A 16,460-nucleotide genomic window follows, 5' to 3' on the forward strand; every position below is an offset into this window, starting at 1 on the left:
TGTGTGAGGGATTACATGTAGTTACTGATGTGTGTGTGAGAGAGATTTCATGTAGTTACTGATGTGTGTGTGAATTACATGTAGTTACTGATGTGTGTGAGATTACATGTAGTTACTGATGTGTGTGTGAGTGTGTTAGATTACGTGTAGTTACTGATGTGTATGTGTGTGTGAGATTTCATGTAGTTACTGATGTGTGTGTGAGATTACGTGTAGTTACTGATGTGTGTGTGAGAGATTACATGTAGTTACTGATGTGTGTGTGTGTGTGTATGTGTGTGAGATTACATGTAGTTACTGATGTGTGTGTGTGTGATTTCATGTAGTTACTGATGTGTGTGTGATTACATGTAGTTACTGATGTGTGTGAGATTTCATGTAGTTACTGATGTGTGTGTGTGTGAGAGATTACATGTAGTTACTGATGTGTGAGATTTCATGTAGTTACTGATGTGTGTGTGTGTGTGAGATTTCATGTAGTTACTGATGTGTGTGTGTGTGTGTGATTTCATGTAGTTACTGGTGTGTGTGTGTGTGAGATTTCATGTAGTTACTGATGTGTGTGTGTGTGAGATTTCATGTAGTTACTGATGTGTGTGTGTGTGAGGGATTACATGTAGTTACTGATGTGTGTGTGTGAGAGATTACATGTAGTTACTGATGTGTGTGTGTGAGATTTCATGTAGTTACTGATGTGTGTGTGAGAGAGATTACGTGTAGGTACTGATGTGTGTGTGTGTGAGATTACGTGTAGTTACTGGTGTGTGTGAGATTACATGTAGTCACTGGTGTGTGTGTGAGATTACATGTAATTACTGGTGTGTGTGTGTGTGAGATTACGTGTAGTTACTGATGTGTGAGAGATTTCATGTAGTTACTGATGTGTGTGTGAGATTTCATGTAGTTACTGATGTGTGTGTGAGATTACATGTAGTTACTGGTGTGTGTGTGAGATTACATGTAGTTACTGATGTGTGTGTGAGATTACATGTAGTTACTGATGTGTGTGTGTGATTACATGTAGTTACTGATGTGTGTGTGATTACATGTAGTTACTGATGTGTGTGTGATTACATGTAGTTACTGATGTGTGTGGGTGTGTGTGTGAGATTACATGTAGTTACTGATGTGTGTGTGTGTGAGATTACACGTAGCTACTGATGTGTTTGTGTGTGTGAGATTACATGTAGTTACTGATGTGTGTGTGTGTGTGTGAGAGATTACGTGTAGTTACTGATGTGTGTGAGATTACATGTAGTTACAGATGTGTGTGTGTGTAATTACATGTATTTACTGATGTGTGTGATTTCATGTAGTTACTGATGTGTGTGTGAGATTTCATGTAGTTACTGATGTGTGTGTGTGTGTGATTACATGTAGTTACTGATGTGTGTGTGTGTGAGATTTCATGTAGTTACTGATGTGTGTGTGTGTGTGAGATTACATGTAGTTACTGATGTGTGTGTGTGTGATTTCATGTAGTTACTGATGTGTGTGTGATTTCATGTAGTTACTGATGTGTGTGTGATTACATGTAGTTACTGATGTGTGAGATTTCATGTAGTTACTGATGTGTGTGTGTGTGTGTGAGAGATTACATGTAGTTACAGATGTGTGTGTGTGTGATTACATGTAGTTACTGATGTGTGTGTGATTTCATGTAGTTACTGATGTGTGTGTGAGATTTCATGTAGTTACTGATGTGTGTGTGATTACATGTAGTTACTGATGTGTGTGTGTGAGATTTCATGTAGTTACTGATGTGTGTGTGTGTGTGAGATTACATGTATTTACTGATGTGTGTGTGTGTGAGAGATTACATGTAGTTACTGATGTGTGTGTGTGAGATTTCATGTAGTTACTGATGTATGTGTGTGAGATTTCATGTATTTACTGATGTGTGTGTGTGAGATTTCATGTAGTTACTGATGTGTGTGTGAGATTACATGTAGTTACTGATGTGTGTGTGTGTGTGATTTCATGTAGTTACTGATGTGTGTGTGTGAGTGATTACATGTAGTTACTGATGTGTGTGTGTGTGATTTCATGTAGTTACTGATGTGTGTGTGTGAGTGATTACATGTAGTTACTGATGTGTGTGTGTGTGAGAGATTACATGTAGCTACTGATGTGTTTGTGTGTGTGTGATTTCATGTAGTTACTGATGTGTGTGTGAGATTACGTGTAATTACTGATGTGTGTGTGTGTGAGAGAGATTACGTGTAGTTACTGATGTGTGTGAGAGATTACACGTAGCTACTGATGTGTGTGTGTGTGTGTGTGTGTGTGAGATTACATGTAGGTACTGGTGTGTGTGTGTGTGTGTGTGTGAGATTACGTGTAGTTAGTGTGTGTGTGTGTGTGAGATTACATGTAGTTACGGATGTGTGTGATTACATGTAGTTACTGGTGTTTGTGTGAGATTACATGTAGTTACTGATGTGTGTGTGAGATTACGTGTAGTTACTGGTGTGTGAGAGATTACATGTAGTTACTGATGTGTGTGTGTGTGAGATTTCATGTAGTTACTGATGTGTGTGTGAGAGATTTCATGTAGTTACTGATGTGTGTGTGTGAGAGATTTCATGTAGTTACTGATGTGTGTGTGTGTGAGATTACATGTAGTTACTGATGTGTGTGAGATTTCATGTAGCTACTGATGTGTGTGTGTGTGAGATTACATGTAGTTACTGATGTGTGTGTGTGAGATTTCATGTAGTTACTGATGTGTGTGTGTGAGAGATTACATGTAGTTACTGATGTGTGTGTGAGATTACATGTAGTTACTGGTGTGTGTGAGATTTCATGTAGTTACTGATGTGTGTGTGTGAGATTACATGTAGTTACTGGTGTGTGAGAGATTACATGTAGTTACTGATGTGTGTGTGTGTGTGAGATTTCATGTAGTTACTGATGTGTGTGTGTGTGAGATTACGTGTAGTTACTGATGTGTGTGAGATTACATGTAGTTACTGATGTGTTTGTGTGTGTGTGATTACATGTAGTTACTGATGTGTGTGTGTGTGTGTGTGAGATTACATGTAGTTACTGATGTGTGTGTGAGATTACGTGTAGTTACTGATGTGTGTGTGAGATTACATGTAGTTACTGATGTGTGTGTGTGTGTGAGATTACATGTAGTTACTGATGTGTGTGTGAGATTACATGTAGCTACTGATGTGTGTGTGAGAGATTACATGTAGCTACTGATGTGTGTGTGAGAGATTACATGTAGTTACTGATGTGTGTGTGAGATTACATGTAGTTACTGGTGTGTGTGTGTGTGTGAGATTACGTGTAGTTACTGATGTGTGTGTGAGATTACATGTAGTTACTGATGTGTGTGTGTGATTACATGTAGTTACTGATGTGTGTGTGATTACATGTAGTTACTGATGTGTGTGTGTGTGTGTGAGATTACATGTAGTTACTGATGTGTGTGTGTGTGAGATTACATGTAGCTACTGATGTGTGTGTGAGATTACATGTAGCTACTGATGTGTTTGTGAGATTACGTGTAGTTACTGATGTGTGTGTGAGATTACATGTAGGTACTGATGTGTGTGTGTGTGTGAGATTACATGTAGTTACTGATGTGTGTGTGTGTGTGAGATTACATGTAGTTACTGATGTGTGTGTGTGTGTGTGTGTGTGTGTGAGATTACATGTAGTTACTGATGTGTGTGTGTGTGTGTGATTACATGTAGTTACTGATGTGTGTGTGTGTGTGTGTGTGAGATTACATGTAGTTACTGATGTGTGTGTGTGTGTGTGTGAGATTACATGTAGTTACTGATGTGTGTGTGAGATTACGTGTAGTTACTGATGTGTGTGTAAGATTACATGTAGGTACTGATGTGTGTGTGAGATTACATGTAGTTACTGATGTGTGTGTGTGTGTGAGATTACATGTAGTTACTGATGTGTGTGTGAGATTACATGTAGCTACTGATGTGTGTGTGAGAGATTACATGTAGCTACTGATGTGTGTGTGAGAGATTACATGTAGTTACTGATGTGTGTGTGAGATTACATGTAGTTACTGATGTGTGTGTGTGTGTGTGAGATTACATGTAGTTACTGATGTGTGTGTGTGTGTGTGTGAGATTACATGTAGTTACTGATGTGTGTGTGATTACATGTAGTTACTGATGTGTGTGTGAGATTACGTGTAGTTACTGATGTGTGTGTGAGATTACATGTAGTTACTGATGTGTGTGTGTGATTACATGTAGTTACTGATGTGTGTGTGATTACATGTAGTTACTGATGTGTGTGTGATTACATGTAGTTACTGATGTGTGTGGGTGTGTGTGTGAGATTACATGTAGTTACTGATGTGTGTGTGTGTGAGATTACATGTAGCTACTGATGTGTGTGTGAGATTACGTGTAGTTACTGATGTGTGTGTGATTACATGTAGTTACTGATGTGTGTGTGAGATTACATGTAGTTACTGATGTGTGTGTGTGTGTGTGAGATTACATGTAGTTACTGATGTGTGTGTGTGTGTGAGATTACATGTCGTTACTGATGTGTGTGTGTGTGAGATTACATGTAGCTACTGATGTGTGTGTGAGATTACATGTAGCTACTGATGTGTGTGTGAGATTACGTGTAGTTACTGATGTGTGTGTGAGATTACATGTAGGTACTGATGTCTGTGTGTGTGTGTGTGATTACATGTAGTTACTGATGTGTGTGTGTGTGTGAGATTACATGTAGTTACTGATGTGTGTGTGTGTGTGTGATTACATGTAGTTACTGATGTGTGTGTGTGTGTGATTACATGTAGTTACTGATGTGTGTGTGTGTGTGTGTGAGATTACATGTAGTTACTGATGTGTGTGTGTGTGTGTGTGTGTGAGATTACATGTAGTTACTGATGTGTGTGTGTGTGTGTGTGAGATTACATGTAGTTACTGATGTGTGTGTGATTACATGTAGTTACTGATGTGTGTGTGAGATTACGTGTAGTTACTGATGTGTGTGTGAGATTACATGTAGTTACTGATGTGTGTGTGTGATTACATGTAGTTACTGATGTGTGTGTGATTACATGTAGTTACTGATGTGTGTGTGATTACATGTAGTTACTGATGTGTGTGTGTGTGTGTGTGTGAGATTACATGTAGTTACTGATGTGTGTGTGTGTGTGAGATTACATGTAGTTACTGATGTGTGTGTGAGATTACGTGTAGTTACTGATGTGTGTGTGTGTGATTTCATGTAGTTACTGATGTGTGTGTGTGTGTGTGTGAGATTATATGTCGTTACTGATGTGTGTGTGTGTGTGATTTCATGTAGTTACTGATGTGTGTGTGTGAGATTACGTGTAGTTACTGATGTGTGTGTGAGATTACATGTAGGTACTGATGTGTGTGTGAGATTACATGTAGTTACTGATGTGTGTGTGAGATTACATGTAGTTACTGATGTGTGTGTGAGATTACATGTAGTTACTGATGTGTGTGTGAGAGATTACATGTCGTTACTGATGTGTGTGTGTGTGTGATTTCATGTAGTTACTGATGTGTGTGTGTGAGATTACGTGTAGTTACTGATGTGTGTGTGAGATTACATGTAGGTACTGATGTGTGTGTGAGATTACATGTAGTTACTGATGTGTGTGTGAGATTACATGTAGTTACTGATGTGTGTGTGAGATTACATGTAGCTACTGATGTGTGTGTGAGAGATTACATGTAGTTACTGATGTGTGTGTGAGAGATTACATGTAGCTACTGATGTGTGTGTGAGAGATTACATGTAGTTACTGATGTGTGTGTGTGTGTGAGATTACATGTAGTTACTGATGTGTGTGTGTGTGTGAGATTACATGTAGTTACTGATGTGTGTGTGTGATTACATGTAGTTACTGATGTGTGTGTGTGAGATTACATGTAGGTACTGATGTGTGTGTGTGTGTGTGTGTGATTACATGTAGTTACTGATGTGTGTGTGATTACATGTAGTTACTGATGTGTGTGTGTGTGTGAGATTACATGTAGTTACTGATGTGTGTGTGTGTGAGATTACATGTAGCTACTGATGTGTGTGTGAGATTACATGTAGCTACTGATGTGTGTGTGAGATTACATGTAGCTACTGATGTGTGTGTGAGATTACGTGTAGTTACTGATGTGTGTGTGTGTGTGTGTGTGAGATTACATGTAGTTACTGATGTGTGTGTGTGTGTGAGATTACATGTAGTTACTGATGTGTGTGTGTGTGTGAGATTACATGTAGTTACTGATGTGTGTGTGTGTGTGAGATTACATGTAGTTACTGATGTGTGTGTGAGAGATTTCATGTAGTTACTGATGTGTGTGTGAGATTACGTGTAGTTACTGATGTGTGTGTGAGATTACATGTAGGTACTGATGTGTGTGTGTGTGTGATTACATGTAGTTACTGATGTGTGTGTGAGATTACATGTAGGTACTGATGTGTGTGTGAGATTACATGTAGTTACTGATGTGTGTGTGTGTGTGAGATTACATGTAGTTACTGATGTGTGTGTAAGATTACATGTAGCTACTGATGTGTGTGTGAGAGATTACATGTAGCTACTGATGTGTGTGTGAGAGATTACATGTAGTTACTGATGTGTGTGTGTGTGTGAGATTACATGTAGTTACTGATGTGTGTGTGTGTGAGATTACATGTAGTTACTGATGTGTGTGTGTGTGTGTGTGATTACATGTAGTTACTGATGTGTGTGTGAGATTACGTGTAGTTACTGATGTGTGTGTGAGATTACATGTAATTACTGATGTGTGTGTGTGAGAGATTACGTGTAGTTACTGATGTGTGTGTGTGAGATTACATGTAGTTACTGATGTGTGTGTGTGTGAGATTACATGTAGCTACTGATGTGTGTGTGAGATTACATGTAGCTACTGATGTGTGTGTGAGATTACATGTAGCTACTGATGTGTGTGTGAGATTACGTGTAGTTACTGATGTGTGTGTGTGTGTGTGTGTGAGATTACATGTAGTTACTGATGTGTGTGTGTGTGTGAGATTACATGTAGTTACTGATGTGTGTGTGAGATTACATGTAATTACTGATGTGTGTGTGTGAGAGATTACGTGTAGTTACTGATGTGTGTGTGTGAGATTACATGTAGTTACTGATGTGTGTGTGTGTGAGATTACATGTAGCTACTGATGTGTGTGTGAGATTACATGTAGCTACTGATGTGTGTGTGAGATTACATGTAGCTACTGATGTGTGTGTGAGATTACGTGTAGTTACTGATGTGTGTGTGTGTGTGTGTGTGTGTGAGATTACATGTAGTTACTGATGTGTGTGTGTGTGTGAGATTACATGTAGCTACTGATGTGTGTGTGAGAGATTACATGTAGCTACTGATGTGTGTGTGAGAGATTACATGTAGTTACTGATGTGTGTGTGTGTGTGAGATTACATGTAGTTACTGATGTGTGTGTGTGTGTGTGTGATTACATGTAGTTACTGATGTGTGTGTGTGTGTGTGTGAGATTACATGTAGTTACTGATGTGTGTGTGTGTGTGATTACATGTAGTTACTGATGTGTGTGTGTGTGTGTGAGATTACATGTAGTTACTGATGTGTGTGTGTGTGAGATTACATGTATTGACTGATGTGTGTGTGTGTGTGTGAGATTTCATGTAGTTACTGATGTGTGTGTGTGTGTGAGATTACATGTAGTTACTGATGTGTGTGTGTGATTTCATGTAGTTACTGATGTGTGTGTGTGAGATTACATGTAGGTACTGATGTGTGTGTGTGTGTGTGTGTGAGACATTACATGTAGGTACTGATGTGTGTGTGTGATTACATGTAGTTACTGATGTGTGTGTGTGAGAAAGAGATTACATGTAGTTACTGATGTGTGTGTGAGAGAGATTTCATGTAGTTACTGATGTGTGTGTGAATTACATGTAGTTACTGATGTGTGTGTGTGAGATTACATGTAGTTACTGATGTGTGTGTGAGTGTGTTAGATTACGTGTAGTTACTGATGTGTATGTGTGTGTGAGATTTCATGTAGTTACTGATGTGTGTGTGAGAGATTACATGTAGTTACTGATGTGTGTGTGTGTGTGTGAGATTATATGTCGTTACTGATGTGTGTGTGTGTGATTTCATGTAGTTACTGATGTGTGTGTGTGATTTCATGTAGTTACTGATGTGTGTGTGTGTGTGTGTGAGATTATATGTCGTTACTGATGTGTGTGTGTGAGATTACATGTAATTACTGATGTGTGTGTGTGAGAGAGATTACGTGTAGTTACTGATGTGTGTGTGTGAGATTACATGTAGTTACTGATGTGTGTGTGAGATTACGTGTAGGTACTGATGTGTGTGTGTGTGTGTGTGTGTGTGTGATTACATGTAGTTACTGATGTGTGTGTGATTACATGTAGTTACTGATGTGTGTGTGTGTGTGTGAGATTACATGTAGTTACTGATGTGTGTGTGAGATTTCATGTAGTTACTGATGTGTGTGTGTGTGTGAGATTTCATGTAGTTACTGATGTGTGTGTGAGAGATTACATGTAGTTACTGATGTGTGTGTGAGAGATTACATGTAGCTACTGATGTGTGTGTGAGGGATTACATGTAGTTACTGATGTGTGTGTGAGAGAGAGATTTCATGTAGTTACTGATGTGTGTGTGAATTACATGTAGTTACTGATGTGTGTGAGATTACATGTAGTTACTGATGTGTGTGTGTTAGATTACGTGTAGTTACTGATGTGTATGTGTGTGTGAGATTACGTGTAGTTACTGATGTGTGTGTGAGAGATTACATGTAGTTACTGATGTGTGTGTGAGAGAGATTACATGTAGTTACTGATGTGTGTGTGTGTGTGATTACATGTAGTTACTGATGTGTGTGAGATTTCATGTAGTTACTGATGTGTGTGTGTGTGTGAGATTTCATGTAGTTACTGATGTGTGTGTGTGTGTGTGTGTGATTTCATGTAGTTACTGATGTGTGTGTGTGTGTGAGATTTCATGTAGTTACTGATGTGTGTGTGTGTGTGAGAGATTACATGTAGTTACTGATGTGTGTGTGTGAGATTTCATGTAGTTACTGATGTGTCTGTGAGAGAGATTACGTGTAGTTACTGGTGTGTGTGAGATTACATGTAGTCACTGGTGTGTGTGTGAGATTACATGTAATTACTGATGTGTGTGTGAGATTACATATAGTTACTGATGTGTGTGTGTGAGATTACATGTAGTTACTGTTGTGTGTGTGTGAGATTACACTAGTTACTGATGTGTGTGAGTGATTACATGTATTTACTGGTGTGTGTGTGTGTGTGAGATTACGTGTAGTTACTGATGTGTGAGAGATTTCATGTAGTTACTGATGTGTGTGTGAGATTTCATGTAGTTACTGATGTGTGTGTGAGATTACGTGTAGTTACTGGTGTGTGTGAGATTACATGTAGTTACTGGTGTGTGTGTGAGATTACATGTAATTACTGATGTGTGTGTGTGTGAGAGATTACGTGTAGTTACTGATGTGTGTGTGATTACATGTAGTTACAGATGTGTGTGTGTGTGTGTGTGAGATTTCATGTAGTTACTGATGTGTGTGTGTGTGATTTCATGTAGTTACTGATGTATGTGTGTGTGAGAGATTACATGTAGTTACTGATGTGTGTGTGTGTGTGATTACATGTAGTTACTGATGTGTGTGTGTGTGTGTGTGTGTGTGAGATTTCATGTAGTTACTGATGTGTGTGTGTGTGATTACATGTAGTTACTGATGTGTGTGTGTGTGTGTGAGATTTCATGTAGTTACTGATGTGTGTGTGTGTGTGATTACATGTAGTTACTGATGTGTGTGTGTGTGAGATTTCATGTAGTTACTGATGTGTGTGTGTGTGTGAGATTACATGTAGTTACTGATGTGTGTGTGTGAGATTTCATGTAGTTACTGATGTATGTGTGTGTGAGAGATTACATGTAGTTACTGATGTGTGAGATTACATGTAGTTACTGATGTGTGTGTGTGTGTGTGAGATTTCATGTAGTTACTGATGTGTGTGTGTGTGAGGGATTACATGTAGTTACTGATGTGTGTGTGTGAGATTTCATGTAGTTACTGATGTGTGTGTGTGTGAGAGATTACATGTAGTTACTGATGTGTGAGATTTCATGTAGTTATTGATGTGTGTGTGTGTGTGTGTGTGTGTGAGATTTCATGTAGTTACTGATGTGTGTGTGTGTGAGGGATTACATGTAGTTACTGATGTGTGTGTGTGTGAGATTTCATGTAGTTACTGATGTGTGTGTGAGAGAGATTACGTGTAGGTACTGATGTGTGTGTGTGTGTGTGTGATTTCATGTAGTTACTGATGTGTGTGTGTGTGTGTGAGATTTCATGTAGTTACTGATGTGTGTGTGTGTGTGTGTGTGTGAGATTACATGTAGTTACTGATGTGTGTGTGAGAGATTTCATGTAGTTACTGATGTGTGTGTGAGATTACGTGTAGTTACTGATGTGTGTGTGAGATTACATGTAGGTACTGATGTGTGTGTGTGTGTGATTACATGTAGTTACTGATGTGTGTGTGTGATTACATGTAGTTACTGATGTGTGTGAGATTACATGTAGTTACTGATGTGTGTGTGTGTGAGATTACATGTATTGACTGATGTGTGTGTGTGTGTGTGTGTGTGTGAGATTTCATGTAGTTACTGATGTGTGTGTGTGTGTGAGATTACATGTAGGTACTGATGTGTGTGTGTGTGTGAGACATTACATGTAGGTACTGATGTGTGTGTGTGATTACATGTAGTTACTGATGTGTGTGTGTGAGAAAGAGATTACATGTAGTTACTGATGTGTGTGTGAGAGAGATTTCATGTAGTTACTGATGTGTGTGTGAATTACATGTAGTTACTGATGTGTGTGTGTGAGATTACATGTAGTTACTGATGTGTGTGTGAGTGTGTTAGATTACGTGTAGTTACTGATGTGTATGTGTGTGTGAGATTTCATGTAGTTACTGATGTGTGTGTGAGAGATTACATGTAGTTACTGATGTGTGTGTGTGTGTATGTGTGTGAGATTACATGTAGTTACTGATGTGTGTGTGTGTGTGTGAGATTATATGTCGTTACTGATGTGTGTGTGTGTGATTTCATGTAGTTACTGATGTGTGTGTGTGATTTCATGTAGTTACTGATGTGTGTGTGTGTGAGATTATATGTCGTTACTGATGTGTGTGTGTGATTTCATGTAGTTACTGATGTGTGTGTGTGATTTCATGTAGTTACTGATGTGTGTGTGTGATTACATGTAGTTACTGATGTGTGAGATTTCATGTAGTTACTGATGTGTGTGTGTGTGTGAGATTTCATGTAGTTACTGATGTGTGTGTGTGTGTGTGAGATTTCATGTAGTTACTGATGTGTGTGTGTGTGAGGGATTACATGTAGTTACTGATGTGTGTGTGTGTGTGTGAGATTTCATGTAGTTACTGATGTGTGTGTGTGTGAGAGATTACATGTAGTTACTGATGTGTGAGATTACATGTAGTTACTGTTGTGTGTGTGTGTGAGATTACACTAGTTACTGATGTGTGTGAGTGATTACATGTATTTACTGGTGTGTGTGTGTGTGTGAGATTTCATGTAGTTACTGATGTGTGTGTGTGTGAGGGATTACATGTAGTTACTGATGTGTGTGTGTGTGTGAGATTTCATGTAGTTACTGATGTGTGTGTGAGAGAGATTACGTGTAGGTACTGATGTGTGTGTGTGTGTGTGATTTCATGTAGTTACTGATGTGTGTGTGTGAGATTACGTGTAGTTACTGATGTGTGTGTGTGAGATTACGTGTAGTTACTGATGTGTGTGTGTGAGATTACGTGTAGTTACTGATGTGTGTGTGTGAGATTACATGTAGGTACTGATGTGTGTGTGTGTGAGATTACATGTAGTTACTGATGTGTGTGTGTGTGATTTCATGTAGTTACTGATGTGTGTGTGAGATTTCATGTAGGTACTGATGTATGTGTGTGTGTGTGAGATTACGTGTAGTTACTGGTGTGTGTGAGATTACATGTAGTCACTGGTGTGTGTGTGAGATTACATGTAATTACTGATGTGTGTGTGTGAGAGAGATTATGTGTAGTTACTGATGTGTGTGTGTGAGATTACATGTAGTTACTGATGTGTGTGTGTGTGAGATTACATGTAGTTACTGTTGTGTGTGTGTGTGAGATTACACTAGTTACTGATGTGTGTGAGTGATTACATGTATTTACTGGTGTGTGTGTGAGATTACATGTAGCTACTGATGTGTGTGTGAGATTACATGTAGTTACTGATGTGTGTGTGAGATTACGTGTAGTTACTGATGTGTGTGTGAGATTACATGTAGGTACTGATGTGTGTGTGTGTGTGTGATTACATGTAGTTACTGATGTGTGTGTGTGTGTGTGTGTGTGTGTGTGTGAGATTACATGTAGTTACTGATGTGTGTGTGTGTGTGTGTGTGAGATTACATGTAGTTACTGATGTGTGTGTGTGTGATTACATGTAGTTACTGATGTGTGTGTGAGAGATTTCATGTAGTTACTGATGTGTGTGTGAGATTACGTGTAATTACTGATGTGTGTGTGTGTGTGTGAGATTACATGTAGTTACTGGTGTGTGTGAGAGAGATTACGTGTAGTTACTGATGTGTGTGAGAGATTACACGTAGCTACTGATGTGTTTGTGTGTGTGAGATTACATGTAGTTACTGATGTGTGTGTGTGTGTGTGTGTGTGAGATTACGTGTAGTTACTGATGTGTGTGTGAGATTCCATGTAGCTACTGATGTGTGTGTGAGATTACATGTAGCTACTGATGTGTGTGTGAGATTACGTGTAGTTACTGATGTGTGTGTGAGATTACATGTAGGTACTGATGTGTGTGTGTGTGTGTGATTACATGTAGTTACTGATGTGTGTGTGTGTGTGTGTGTGTGAGATTACATGTAGTTACTGATGTGTGTGTGTGTGTGTGTGTGAGATTACATGTAGTTACTGATGTGTGTGTGTGTGTGTGAGATTACATGTAGTTACTGATTGTGTGTGTGATTACATGTAGTTACTGATGTGTGTGTGAGAGATTTCATGTAGTTACTGATGTGTGTGTGAGATTACGTGTAGTTACTGATGTGTGTGTGAGATTACATGTAGGTACTGATGTGTGTGTGTGTGTGATTACATGTAGTTACTGATGTGTGTGTGAGATTACGTGTAGTTACTGATGTGTGTGTGTGATTACATGTAGTTACTGATGTGTGTGTGAGATTACGTGTAGTTACTGATGTGTGTGTGAGAGATTACATGTAGCTACTGATGTGTGTGTGAGAGATTACATGTAGTTACTGATGTGTGTGTGTGTGTGAGATTACATGTAGTTACTGATGTGTGTGTGTGATTCCATGTAGTTACTGATGTGTGTGTGAGATTACGTGTAGTTACTGATGTGTGTGTGAGATTACATGTAGGTACTGATGTGTGTGTGAGATTACATGTAGGTACTGATGTGTGTGTGAGATTACATGTAGTTACTGATGTGTGTGTGTGTGTGTGTGAGATTACATGTAGTTACTGATGTGTGTGTGTGTGTGAGATTACATGTAGCTACTGATGTGTGTGTGAGAGATTACATGTAGTTACTGATGTGTGTGTGAGAGATTACATGTAGCTACTGATATGTGTGTGAGAGATTACATGTAGTTACTGATGTGTGTGTGTGTGTGTGAGATTACATGTAGTTACTGATGTGTGTGTGTGTGTGAGATTACATGTAGTTACTGATGTGTGTGTGTGTGTGTGTGTGAGATTACATGTAGTTACTGATGTGTGTGTGTGTGTGTGTGTGATTACATGTAGTTACTGATGTGTGTGTGAGATTACGTGTAGTTACTGATGTGTGTGTGAGATTACATGTAGGTACTGATGTGTGTGTGTGTGATTACATGTAGTTACTGATGTGTGTGTGATTACATGTAGTTACTGATGTGTGTGTGTGTGTGTGAGATTACATGTAGTTACTGATGTGTGTGTGTGAGATTACGTGTAGTTACTGATGTGTGTGTGAGATTACGTGTAGTTACTGATGTGTGTGTGAGATTACGTGTAGTTACTGATGTGTGTGTGTGTGTGAGATTACATGTAGCTACTGATGTGTGTGTGAGATTACATGTAGCTACTGATGTGTGTGTGAGATTACGTGTAGTTACTGATGTGTGTGTGAGATTACATGTAGGTACTGATGTGTGTGTGTGTGTGTGATTACATGTAGTTACTGATGTGTGTGTGTGTGTGTGTGTGAGATTACATGTAGTTACTGTGTGTGTGTGAGATTACATGTAGTTACTGATGTGTGTGTGAGAGATTTCATGTAGTTACTGATGTGTGTGTGTGAGATTACGTGTAGTTACTGAAGTGTGTGTGAGATTACATGTAGGTACTGATGTGTGTGTGTGTGTGATTACATGTAGTTACTGATGTGTGTGTGAGATTACGTGTAGTTACTGATGTGTGTGTGAGATTACATGTAGGTACTGATGTGTGTGTGTGTGATTACATGTAGTTACTGATGTGTGTGAGATTACATGTAGTTACTGATGTGTGTGTGTGTGAGATTACATGTATTGACTGATGTGTGTGTGAGAGATTACATGTAGTTACTGATGTGTGTGTGTGTGTGAGATTATATGTCGTTACTGATGTGTGTGTGTGTGATTTCATGTAGTTACTGATGTGTGTGTGTGATTTCATGTAGTTACTGATGTGTGTGTGTGTGTGTGTGTGTGAGATTATATGTCGTTACTGATGTGTGTGTGTGTGATTTCATGTAGTTACTGATGTGTGTGTGTGATTACATGTAGTTACTGATGTGTGAGATTTCATGTAGTTACTGATGTGTGCGTGTGTGTGAGATTTCATGTAGTTACTGATGTGTGTGTGTGTGTGAGATTACATGTAGGTACTGATGTGTGTGAGATTACATGTAGTTACTGATGTGTGTGTGTGTGAGATTACATGTATTGACTGATGTGTGTGTGAGAGATTACATGTAGTTACTGATGTGTGTGTGTGTGTGAGATTATATGTCGTTACTGATGTGTGTGTGTGTGATTTCATGTAGTTACTGATGTGTGTGTGTGATTTCATGTAGTTACTGATGTGTGTGTGTGTGTGTGTGTGTGTGTGAGATTATATGTCGTTACTGATGTGTGTGTGTGTGATTTCATGTAGTTACTGATGTGTGTGTGTGATTACATGTAGTTACTGATGTGTGAGATTTCATGTAGTTACTGATGTGTGTGTGTGTGAGATTTCATGTAGTTACTGATGTGTGTGTGTGTGTGAGATTACATGTAGGTACTGATGTGTGTGTGTGTGTGTGAGACATTACATGTAGGTACTGATGTGTGTGTGTGATTACATGTAGTTACTGATGTGTGTGTGTGAGAAAGAGATTACATGTAGTTACTGATGTGTGTGTGAGAGAGATTTCATGTAGTTACTGATGTGTGTGTGAATTACATGTAGTTACTGATGTGTGTGTGTGAGATTACATGTAGTTACTGATGTGTGTGTGAGTGTGTTAGATTACGTGTAGTTACTGATGTGTATGTGTGTGTGAGATTTCATGTAGTTACTGATGTGTGTGTGAGAGATTACATGTAGTTACTGATGTGTGTGTGTGTGTGTGTATGTGTGTGAGATTACATGTAGTTACTGATGTGTGTGTGTGTGTGAGATTATATGTCGTTACTGATGTGTGTGTGTGTGATTTCATGTAGTTACTGATGTGTGTGTGTGATTTCATGTAGTTACTGATGTGTGTGTGTGTGTGTGTGAGATTATATGTCGTTACTGATGTGTGTGTGTGATTTCATGTAGTTACTGATGTGTGTGTGTGATTACATGTAGTTACTGATGTGTGAGATTTCATGTAGTTACTGATGTGTGTGTGTGTGTGAGATTTCATGTAGTTACTGATGTGTGTGTGTGTGAGGGATTACATGTAGTTACTGATGTGTGTGTGTGTGTGTGAGATTACATGTAGTTACTGATGTGTGTGTGAGATTACATGTAGTTACTGATGTGTGTGTGTGTGTGTGTGTGTGTGTGTGTGTGAGATTACATGTAGTTACTGATGTGTGTGTGTGTGTGTGTGTGAGATTACATGTAGTTACTGATGTGTGTGTGTGTGTGTGTGTGATTACATGTAGTTACTGATGTGTGTGTGAGATTACGTGTAGTTACTGATGTGTGTGTGAGATTACATGTAGGTACTGATGTGTGTGTGATTACATGTAGTTACTGATGTGTGTGTGTGTGTGTGTGAGATTACATGTAGTTACTGATGTGTGTGTGTGTGAGATTACATGTAGCTACTGATGTGTGTGTGAGATTACATGTAGCTACTGAT

The sequence above is a fragment of the Taudactylus pleione genome, unplaced genomic scaffold (assembly GCF_031769625.1).
Source record: "Taudactylus pleione unplaced genomic scaffold, aTauple2 ptg001576l, whole genome shotgun sequence".
Taxonomy (NCBI): Eukaryota; Metazoa; Chordata; class Amphibia; order Anura; family Myobatrachidae; genus Taudactylus; species Taudactylus pleione.